This window comes from Mytilus edulis, chromosome 1 (genome assembly GCF_963676685.1).
Source record: "Mytilus edulis chromosome 1, xbMytEdul2.2, whole genome shotgun sequence".
Lineage (NCBI taxonomy): Eukaryota > Metazoa > Mollusca > Bivalvia > Mytilida > Mytilidae > Mytilus > Mytilus edulis.
The window spans coordinates 123,420,776-123,432,200 of NC_092344.1; the positions used below are offsets into that span (position 1 = coordinate 123,420,776).

Genomic DNA, 11,425 nt, shown 5'->3' on the forward strand with positions numbered 1-11,425 from the left:
AATGTATATACATTTTCTGTGAAAAAGTGTCTGGGTGGACAGTTTTTCACTGGCATGTTTTGCTCACATGAACGCACCCCTAGAGAAAAAGAACGCAAAAAAATGAAAGACTTCAGAATGAATATTTCCAATAGATGAAAGTTTCAAAGAAAGAAAGACAATTTCGCCCCAATAGCTCTATTTTCATACAAGATATGATAAATATCTATTTTTGTATCATGGCCACACAATTAAACTTCCTTGTCATAATAATGTCAACAATAAACTGATAAAGAATCTCAAAATTGAATATCAAAACTACATACCTTGATCACTTTATTTTATCATCCATAGAATTTGTGATATATACCACTTTTAATACTTACAAAATTATTAAAGTTTCCTTAAAGTTTATAAATCAAACTTAGCAAAATGTGCTAGATATTACTTTCGTTTTCTTTCGACACATAACAGAAAAATCAAACCAAAAGACGGAACAAATTTCGCAGTCTTGTCATGCGGGGACGAGTAGTCAAATTGGCATTCGTAGGCTACGCGTCCCAGCAATGTTATGTGCACTTGAAGTATGGAAAGAAAATTTTTGCTCTGCCGAATTTCATGGACAATGTCATTTTAAGTTATAGCTTTTTAGTTGAATTTTGGCGATAAACTTTCTTAAGGAATGCAGATGCGTGAGTGTTAACGACAATTTTTTTGAAGTAAAATTTAACTTTTGCACAAGTTATTGATTATTTTATTTCATAAACGGGCATAAAGATGTTACGCAACCTAAACATCGCTCACACTAAATTTTCCGATTGTTAATCGATCGAGCTGACAAAGTTGGACTTTGGACCTTAAGTGTATGACATGTAAATTAGAAATGACGTTAAATTCTCCCTCGCCCTGCTCGTCCTAATTTAAAGTATTTAATCTCTAAATTCAATATGCTATAAACAAAACAAACACAGATATAGGATTAGTTGCTCGCAGTAACATTTCATCATTTTCTCTTGCGATACAATATTTTATTTTACTTTCTTGTACATATCTCTTCGATTCAAACCACTGACATATAAATTCATGACATATAACATTGTTTCTCATTCGCATCTTTTCTTTTTCCTCGGTTAATACCTCCAACGCCTGTACGTATGTAATAAACATAGCAGCAACTGTCAATATACCAATGTGACCAACTTCAATTCGACGCAACTGCGAGTGTAAAGCAAAATTATATCCGGGAGAAATTTGATCCGGAGGAAAAAATGTCACAGTAGTTGTTGTTATTTTTTTATCAGAAGAAAACTATTTCCCTAGGATATTTTATCCTTTGCCGTGAAATTCTATCTGGGTAGTTAACTTATTGAATAGTTGTTAGAAAAAAATTATCCTTTAAAAATACAATGAAATAATAAGTGTATTTGAAATAAAGCGAAATTATTAAAAAAAATATATTATAATGGGAAATAATTTCACAAATTACCCTTGAAAAAATTTCCTGAAATATTCAAGTCAATATCATCCTTTTAAAAAGAAAATTATCATGAAACATAGGGAAGAAAATCAGAAGTAATTTCAAAGATCGTCATTGTGAAAATAATATCATGATTAAATAAGGTTAGTGAAATTCATGTAAAAGTGAGTTGTTTTCAGATCTCAGTACAAATATAAATTTAAAAGTAAGGTAGAAATATAGTTGCATATTGCTACTGTTAACAGTAATAGAAGAATTTGATTATGATGATATTTTTAACTATATAAATAGTTTTGTCTTGGGACAGAGATGTAGTTGTTGATTATATGGAAATCAGATAAATAATAGCATAACAATATATTGGAACAACTGCATGTTTAACAGCTGGATAGTTTTTACCTGTGAAATGTTATCTGTCTTATTAAATCAAGTTGTAAGTCATCTTTTTATATAAATGAATATATAAACTAGAGGCTCTAAAGAGCCTGTGTCGCTCACCTTGGTCTATGTGAATATTAAGGGAAGCAGATGGATTCATGACAAAATTGTGTTTTGGTGATGGTGATGTGTTTGTACACCTTACTTTACTGAACATTCTTGCTGCTTAAAATTATCTCTATCTACAATGAACTTGGCCCATTAGTTTCAGTGGAAAATGTTAGTAAAAATTTACAAATTTTATGAAAATTGTTAAAAAATTACTATTTTAAGAACAATAACTCCTAAGGGGGTCAATTGACCATTTCGGTCATGTTGACTTATTTGTAAATCTTACTTTGCTGAACATTATTGTTGTTTACAGTTTATCTCTATCAATAATAATATTCAAGATAATGACCAAAAACAGCAAAATTTCCTTAAAACTAACAATTCAGGGTCAGCAACCCAACAATGTGTTGTCTGATTCATCTAAAAATTTCAGAGCAGATAAATGTTGACCTGATAAACATATTTACCCCATGTCAGATTTGCTCTAAATGCTTTGGGTTTCGAGTTATAAGCCAAAAACTGCATTTTACCCCATGTTCTATTTTTAACCATGGCGGCCATCTTGGTTGGCCGGGTCACCGGACACATTTTTCAAACTACTAACCCAAAAGATGATTGTGGCCAAGTTTGGATTAATTTGGCCCAGTAGTTTCAGAGGAGAAGATTTTTGTAAAATATTACTAAGATTTACGAAAAATGGTTAAAAATTGACTATAAAGGGCAATAATTCCTAAAGGGGTCAACTGACCATTTCAGTCATGTTGACTTACTTGTAAATCTTACTTTGCTGAACATTATTGCTGTTTACTGTTTATCTCTATCTATAATAATATTCAAGATAAAATGTAATAACCAAAAACAGCAAAATTTCCTTAAAATTACTAATTATGGGGCAGCAACCCAACAACGGGTTATCCGATTCATCTGAAAATTTCAGGGCAGATAAATATTCACCTGTTTAACAATTCTTTCCCATGTCAAATTTGCTCTAAATGCTTTGGTTTTTGAGTTATAAGCCAAAAACTGCATTTTACCCCTATGTTCTATTTTTAGCCATGATGGCCATCTTGGATGGTTGGCCGGGTCACTGGACACATTTTAAAAACTAGATACCCCAATGATGATTGTGGCCAAGTTTGGTTTAAATTAGCCCAGTAGTTTCAGAGGAAAAGATTTTTTGTAAAAGTTAACTACGACGACGGACGACGCCGGACGCCAAGTGATGAGAAAAGCTCACTTGGCCTTTTAGGCCAGGTGAGCTAAAAATAAGATTCAAAGAAAAATTTCGCTATAAAATAGCGTTAGAAACATATTATATTAATGTCTTTAAAATATGAATTGCTCATAATTACCTCCCTTTGATAAATTATGCAAATTTAGTCGACCTTTGTGAAACATTTTATAATTATAGTCAGGTATATATTGATTGTGAGTAACTTACATAGTAGTTAATGGGACTCTATTTCACACGGTTCTGTCAAATATAGTACGGCAAATATATACCGGTAAATACTATCCGCATAACACAGATAGATTTTCACTCCTCTGGAAAAAATCAACCTGTGAAATACCATGCCTGGAAAAAAATTACCGGGACAAATTATCCTCAGGATAAAATATCACAGAGGAAGAAATAAACCGTTAAAAGAGCACCTTCGATAAAATTACATTTAAATGCCAAACTTTATATAGTATTATTAAATCCCACCCGTAGAAACCGCCAAAACTTTCCCCGTGCATTATACACCCGACATCATACTCTATAAAAAGTACATACTGTTGCAGAACTAGTTATACTAGTTCCCATCTATAATAGTTACCACTAATAGCAAACGGGAAAACACCCAATTTCAAACGAAATAAAATATATTAATTTCTAGCCTTTGAACTTAGAATTTGCCTGAAGTATAAAACTGTCGCTGAAGGAAACGGCAGTACTACTCGCGGAGAGTCGGAAAATTGTCAATCAGTCAAAAGAAGATGATTCGTATGTGGTCTTAAAACATGATCCTACAAGTCGTTACGACCATGGATAATAGGTTGTCCTATACTATATGACTTTGGAGTTTCATATCATTTACGTTCAACGTTTTTTATCGGACATTTTGTTTTACTTTCAATGTTGAAACCCAAAGTCATATAAGATCTATCTTTTTTTTCTCGTAGCAAAATTTTAAATTAATAACCCACTGCAAAAACAAATAAAAATATAAGAGTTGGTGTGAATGAAAGAGCATGGTCGCAAGAAAATTCTGAGAGGTAAATTCGAAAGAAAATTTTAGATTTTAATAGTCGTCTTCGCAACAACTTATTATTTAAGTACACAAAACATCTACACATTGTATATACACAAAACTCATCCAATAATTATTCCTGAAAACGTGTTAAACTGTGGTGTTTTACACATTTTCGCATAGACTGCCAACCATCCCGCCATCATTGCTTGCTGAAAAAAACCCACCAAAAACCACAACAAATATTCAACACTGGACACTTTAAATTTGCAAAACACTCATTTGCAAATCCACCACCGCCTCAAATAAGAGCTACAGTGTCATATATATAACCAAAATGTGCGGAATTACATGGGATTCAATAATTTCATTTGTTTTCTACTGTTTCTATTATATTTATTTTGCTATTTGATTTATAAAAACATGGGATTTTCAATATCCCATGGGACAGGGCAAAATCCCATGGGATTTACCATTATTTTGGGTCCCATGGGATTTCCCATGGGATTTTTTTTGGTCCCATGGGATATAATTGTAGTCCCATGGGATATTTGTTGTCCCATGGGACAAAAAAAATCCCATGGGATTATTATTATCCCATGGGATTTTTAATATCCCATGGGACAAAATAAAATCCTATGGGATTCAAATTATAAATATATGGATATAAATATACAGTATGTGTATGTTGCAATGAATGCTGTTTGGAAGTAAAAAATTTTAACTGTATACAAGTTTGTTTTTTTTTTTTGATATATAAATATATTTTTTTTTTCATTTTGTCACAAACATGTTTTTTATTTGTTAATAGGACAATAAAGATTATAATTATGATTTTGGAATGTTTAATAAAATTTAAGGTCAAAGAGTAAAGTTCTTTCACTGAAACAAAATGATGACATGTTTAAATAAATAAAAAAATATTGCTTTGAAAACTTTGTCTTGTTTATTTTATAATGAAAAATAGAACTGAAAAAAAAATTTCATATTCTGACTGAATAGTTTACTCTTTTCATGAAGTAAGGTTTTCTTTGTTATAGTTTCATTGCAATACATGAATATGTAAACAATTTGAATTATATACCTTTGTGGTGTACATAATATTATGCTTATATTTGCAAATTTATAATTTAAACACTTTTTGTGTTAAAGTTTTAGTTTTCTTTTTCGCTGCTTGCTATGTACAATTATTCAGTCCACTATATAAGAGTCAAGTCAATAAATTATTTCATCCACTAGAATATTCCCACAATTCTTAGACAAAACATTTTTCAATCTGTTCTTCAAAGATCTTCCTCTGTACATCTTTATTGGATGGAGCGATTCAAATGAGAAGACAAATCAGGTTTATTTGGACAACAACATACTAATATTTGTTTCATTCGTTCCTTCTTTCAATTGATAATTACATTGTTGCATTTACATGATCAAGTTCTTGAGCATCTATGATTGTGATGGTATGACTCCTTTTTGTTTATAGTCATTATGTTGAAATTTCCTTTGTCTATTTAATGTAGGAAAAAAACGTTCCATTTCAAATTAATAAAAAAAGTTGCACTATTGAGAAAAATATCATCTTCCAAGTTTTCTGTTCAGTATTGATCTGTTGAATGATGACCATGAAAACCGAGATGTCTGACCTACAAATACACAAAACTCAAAAATTATCAGTAAAGAGAAATACAGCAATAAAATGGCTATTTTATCATGTTTATGAACATTTTAATAAACTTTCATTTAAATATCTATTGTTAGTACTCTTATTTCAGTGCTTTGTGTCTATGATTAACATATTACTGGCTATTGTTTGGTTCCTTGTTGCAGTCTTTTGAGTTAATATAAAAAAGAAGATGTGGTATGATTGCCAATGAGACAACTATCCACAAAAGACCAAAATGACACAGACATTAACAACTCAAAGTCACCGTACCGCCTCCATCAATGAGCAAAGCCCATACCGCATAGTCAGCTATAAAAGGCCCTGATAAGACAATGTAAAACAATTCAAACGAGAAAACTAACGGCCTTATTTTTGTAAAAAAATGAAAGAAAAACAAATATGTAACATATAAACAAACATCAACCACTGAATTACAGGCTCCTGACTTGGGACAGGCACATACATTAATAATGTGGCGGGGTTAAACATGTTAGCGGGATCCCAACCCTCCCCCTAACCTGGGACAGTGGTATAACAGTACAACATAAGAACATAAGCCCATTGCAACAAATTTTTACAATTTGTTCAAATGTTGTGCTGTTATCATGGTTATTAAAACCACTGTCCGGTATATCGTTTGCTCATTGTCAAAGGCTGTACAGTGAACTATTTTTGTTAAATTAAGGGGGCTCGCAGGTTTCAATCAATTTTTTTTCTTAATATAGGGTTACGCTATAATTTTCTATAATAAATGAACTTTATCTTATACTTTATAGAAAAATAGAAAAATTAAATTAAAAAAATGGGGACACCATTCATTCACACTCACAATCCGCCTTTGAAAGAAGCATATATACATTTTTGTAAAGGTACTTTTTTTTCTGTTGAACTAATAGGAGAAATAGAGTTAATTTTGAAATGAAAAAAGAACTTAATTACAGAAATCGCTTAAATTTTACAATAGTTTAGTTTAAGTAAAGTTAATTGAAAATGATAATAAAAAATATAGGTCACTGATGAGCTGGAAAAGATATTACAATTCTTATGCCAAAAAATGGCATTTCTGCACCAAAGGGAGATAATTTGGAGCTTTTTCAATGATATATACATTTTAAAAGTTGTCTGGGGCCAAAACGAATTGATTTTTTAGAATGATTTCTGTACCATATGATTAAGTAAAAACTAATAAAGTTATAAATAAAATTAGTTATGAAAAAAAAATATTTAATATTTTCTGAAATTTTTATACCCTCGAGCCTCCTTAATGTCATTTGATCTCTATTGGAGAAAAGTCTTATTTGAAATCAGACTGCTTCTTATTTTTATATCAACCCAGCCATAATATGCCTGTCCAATATCAGGAGCTTGTACATAGTTCAGTGGTTGATGTTGTTTCATATCCGTCATTTTTGTTTTTCATAATATTTTGTTTTTTTATAAATTAGTCTGGTATATTTGAAGTTTGAATTGATGCTTCGTTTCAAATTTTGTTAGCGTTGTCTTCTATAGATTACAATATCATGTATAAGGTATGAGTTTTTTCATTACTAACATGTCATCACTGGCCTCTAATAAGTAATTACAATGGTTACATCCACTTAAGGTAGATAGGGTGTCTTCCTCCATTTTGGATTTTGAAATACCAGAAAACAAGGTCTATATTTTTGATAAAATGTGCAAATTTTGAGATTAGTAGGTAAGTCATGTGCAAGATTTTTCATTATAATATAGATAATGCCATGTTTTATCATATTTAGGGTTGTATTTTACCAAAAAACAAATACTTTTGTTTGATTCATTTTTTTCCAACTTTGCCAAATAAGGGGAGACAACTCAAATGCAAGGGCAGATAATTCAGATAGTGTTACTTTTACAATAGAATGTGTTAGGAATTTACCCATTTTATTATGTAGCAAGAAAACGAGTCCGGTGACCCCATTTTTTCTTCTTCTTATCTGAAAGAATATTATTGGAGCTATCTTCTCATATTTTATCTCAAAATTCTATGGTGAAGTTTTCGTTTATGACCGAAAATTGGGTTTTCCATGCATAATATATACAAAATCTGACAATTTTGCACAACCTGTAGTGTGAAAATAAGGCTGGTGACCCATTCTTTTTATTAATGTTCTTAAACAAGCAGGATATAAACTACATTTTGGCAAATTATTAAGAAATTCTATGGATTATAATTTAGACACCCCATCTACCTTAATTGAACTCTGATGGATAGTTTTCTCATTTATCGTACCACATCTTATTTTAATAAATATTTAATCATTACTCAAGGGCTAAAACTTTTTTTAACAGTGGACTTACCATTTAGGCTTTGTTGACCTTTGTAAATCTATGTTTGTTGATAATTTCTTCTGTTTATAGTTTCCCTTTATCTTCAATATTCTTGCCCTACACGTAAAAGGGTAAACAATATCATTTAATGACCAAAAAAAAAACTACTAATACATAAAAAGTAGGCAACTGAAAATTTTGCCTCATTTGTATATAACTTCGACTTGATCCTCATTCTTGCTGTTTAATATTATCATTGTTTTATGAAATTGAGGTCTTAGTAAAATTAACCTTGGCAAACAGACATCTTTTTTTATATGACACCTTGCATTCATTCCGTACAATAAGTAGACCTATAACACTGGACACTTTAAATTTGCAAAACACTCATTTGCAAATCCGCCGCCGCCTCAAATAAGAGCTACAGTGTCATGTATATAACCAAAATGTGCGGAATTACATGGGATTCAATAATTTCATTTGTTTTCTACTGTTACTATTATATTTATTTTTCTATTTGATTTATAAAAACATGGGATTTTGAATATCCCATGGGACAGGGCAAAATCCCATGGGATTTACCATTATCCCATGGTATTTTGGTTAAATCCCATGGGATTTTTTTTGGTCCCATGGGATAATTGTAGTCCCATGGGATATTTGTTGTCCCATGGGACAAAAAAATCCCATGGGATTATTATTATCCCATGGGATTTTTTTAAATATCCCATGGGACAAAATAAAATCCTATGGGATTCAAATTATAAATATATAGATATAAATATACAGTAATGTGTATGTTACAATGTATTCTATTTGGTAGTAAATTGTTATAAGATGAATCTTTTTAATTGAATATCTTTTTTCTTTGGAAATGTTAATTCAACATATTGTTCTATAACTGTTCAAACCTTAACTTTTAAACAACAAAGTAGATAATGTAAGTATCAATATATTGTAACAAAATGTGGGTTCTTTGAAATGTAACTTGTTTTCCCTAAAATTGTGTGATGATGTTGTTAAAACCTTACCGGTTATTGACTGTTTTTATTTTATATTTCTTGTACAACTTTGTGTAAACATTGTTAACTTTTTATTATTCTTAACGTCCATGTTTTGAATTTATATTCGGAACTCCCCTCGATTGTTCATGTCAAATGAAGTACATAAACGTTTACCAATCGTTCCGAACATTATTTTGGTAATTACCAATTCCGGTTTTGGTAGTTTAGGTATTTTTCACCACTGGTAAATGGTAAAAATGGTAAGCCGAAATGGTAAATGGTAAACCATTTTGGTAATGGTTTACCGAAGTATAAATACGGTGGAGAAAACCGATAAGACTTCAGTACGACTTTACCCTGGACAAGTGACACCCGCTAATTCCAAGCGATTAAGTAATAACCAGACTTTTTCTGTAGAATGTTGGCTTGTTAGTTCCATAACAAGTTGTATTTAGAGAATAACTTCTCGAGAGAAACGTTATCTTTTGACATTGAATTTCCGTTACCATTTGCCGATTACCAAACTGTCTTGTTCGTAAACTGTTTATGTATTATAGTTCCGCTATCCATTTTCTTTACGATATTCTAATAAAGTAAGGTATTTATTTGTTAAACTAGAATACTGTTACTTAAGTTATTTATTATGTGTACGAATTGCTGATATTTATTGTACGTAAATACAAGTTGATTTTTATTCGACGAGTCTGTTATTCTTACAAAAACCTAAACGGAACCAAATCAAGATCTATCAGAATACCACAACGTACCACAAAACCTATACAGAACCAACTGTAGATCTACCCGAATACCACGATACCAGAGAACCACGTTACCAAAGAAGAGTCGCCAGTTATAACTGTAGTTCATATATTCCATTCTTATAGCAACACACTAAGGATTACACATTTATAGTTTAACATCAAAGCCTGAACGCTCGGTTTTCGTTACAGTGGTGGCAGCGGAGGCACGTACCTACATTTTTATATTCTTACAATAAGTTTAATAATATTTAAGATAAGGCATAAATAAATATAAGTAAAATGGATAGCGCGGAAAATAAATTTGAAACACCTAGGTTAACTGCCCAGGGTAGACCAGTACTCCCCCGATCTCGGTCCTGTGAAATATTCCATGATCTGACGCCGACCGGAGAGATAAGCTCAAGAGTGAACCAAGATCAATGGCCCTCACAAGAGAATACAGATAGATACGAAAAGGATGGTATACATCATACTGACAAAAGGCCATTGTCAGGAGGTCTATCACCATCAACGAAAGTGGCCATTGACCAAGCGAAAAATAAGGAAGTTTCAAATAGGGCAACGGTTGTGCATTTGGAACCAAATGCGACGTGGCCGGTAAAACAGAATCTTGGTGAAGAGTCAAGCACTCTTTATAACCATGCTGCCAGGTCTAGGTATGGGTTTTGGAGTCAGAAAGCAGAGGGTTCTACTATAGCAGAGGGTACTGCTATAGCAGAGGGTTATGCTGGAGCAGAGGGAACTGCCGAGGCAAAGGGTTCTGCTGAGGGAGACTCCGGGAATACAAGACGGGTCGCGACGTCTTGTGAATCCAGATGGGATTCGGGAGATTTACCTAGGACTTTGGACCGGGGCGTTCTCCATAATATGGGGGCAACGTACCAAGCATTACCTTTGACGTCCCGCGGACGATTCAGAGTTGGGGTTAACAGGACCGACCATGAACACCGTACTGATGAAATTACCAGTAAGTTTAATTATTCTGGCATTATCAATAAACCAAATTTTGAGCGTGATTGTGATATAAACTTACAAAATACAAACTGTTACAAAAAGAAACCAGTACTTTATGACGGAGAGACTAATTGGGAAGACTATTTAGTTCAGTTTGAATTAATTGCAGCAATTAATAAATGGTCTGACCTAGAGAAAGCTTTAGAATTAGCTACTAGCTTAAGAGGTACCGCCCAAAGTATTTTAACCAATTTAAGACCAGAGATGCGGACCAATTTTGTACAACTGACTGCAGCTTTAGCGTCACGTTTTCAACCAGAAAACCAAGCAGAAATGTACAGGGCGCAAATGAAAAGTAAAATACGCGGATGCACGGAACAAATACCTGTATTAGGCCAAGACATAAAACGTCTTGTAAGATTAGCGTATCCATCAGCTCCGATAGAGGTTAGGGACTATTTAGCACGTGATTGTTTTATTGATTCTCTAAATGATGCTGACATGGAATGGGCTATTTTCCAGGCCAAAGCAAAAAATATTGATAACGCAATTCAAGTAGCTCTTGAATATGAAGCCTT

General features: G+C 32.3%; 1 protein-coding gene across 1 annotated transcript in view; it reads right to left on the bottom strand.

Annotated features, from left to right (window-relative positions):
- Window positions 1–469, bottom strand: part of LOC139505238 (uncharacterized) — a 40,165-nt gene extending 39,696 nt beyond the window's left edge. The window contains exon 1 of the mRNA XM_071294988.1: window positions 366–469. The gene's annotated coding sequence lies outside the window, so the exon portion shown is untranslated. The remainder of the gene's footprint in view (window positions 1–365) is intronic.
- Window positions 470–11,425: the final 10,956 nt, after the last annotated feature.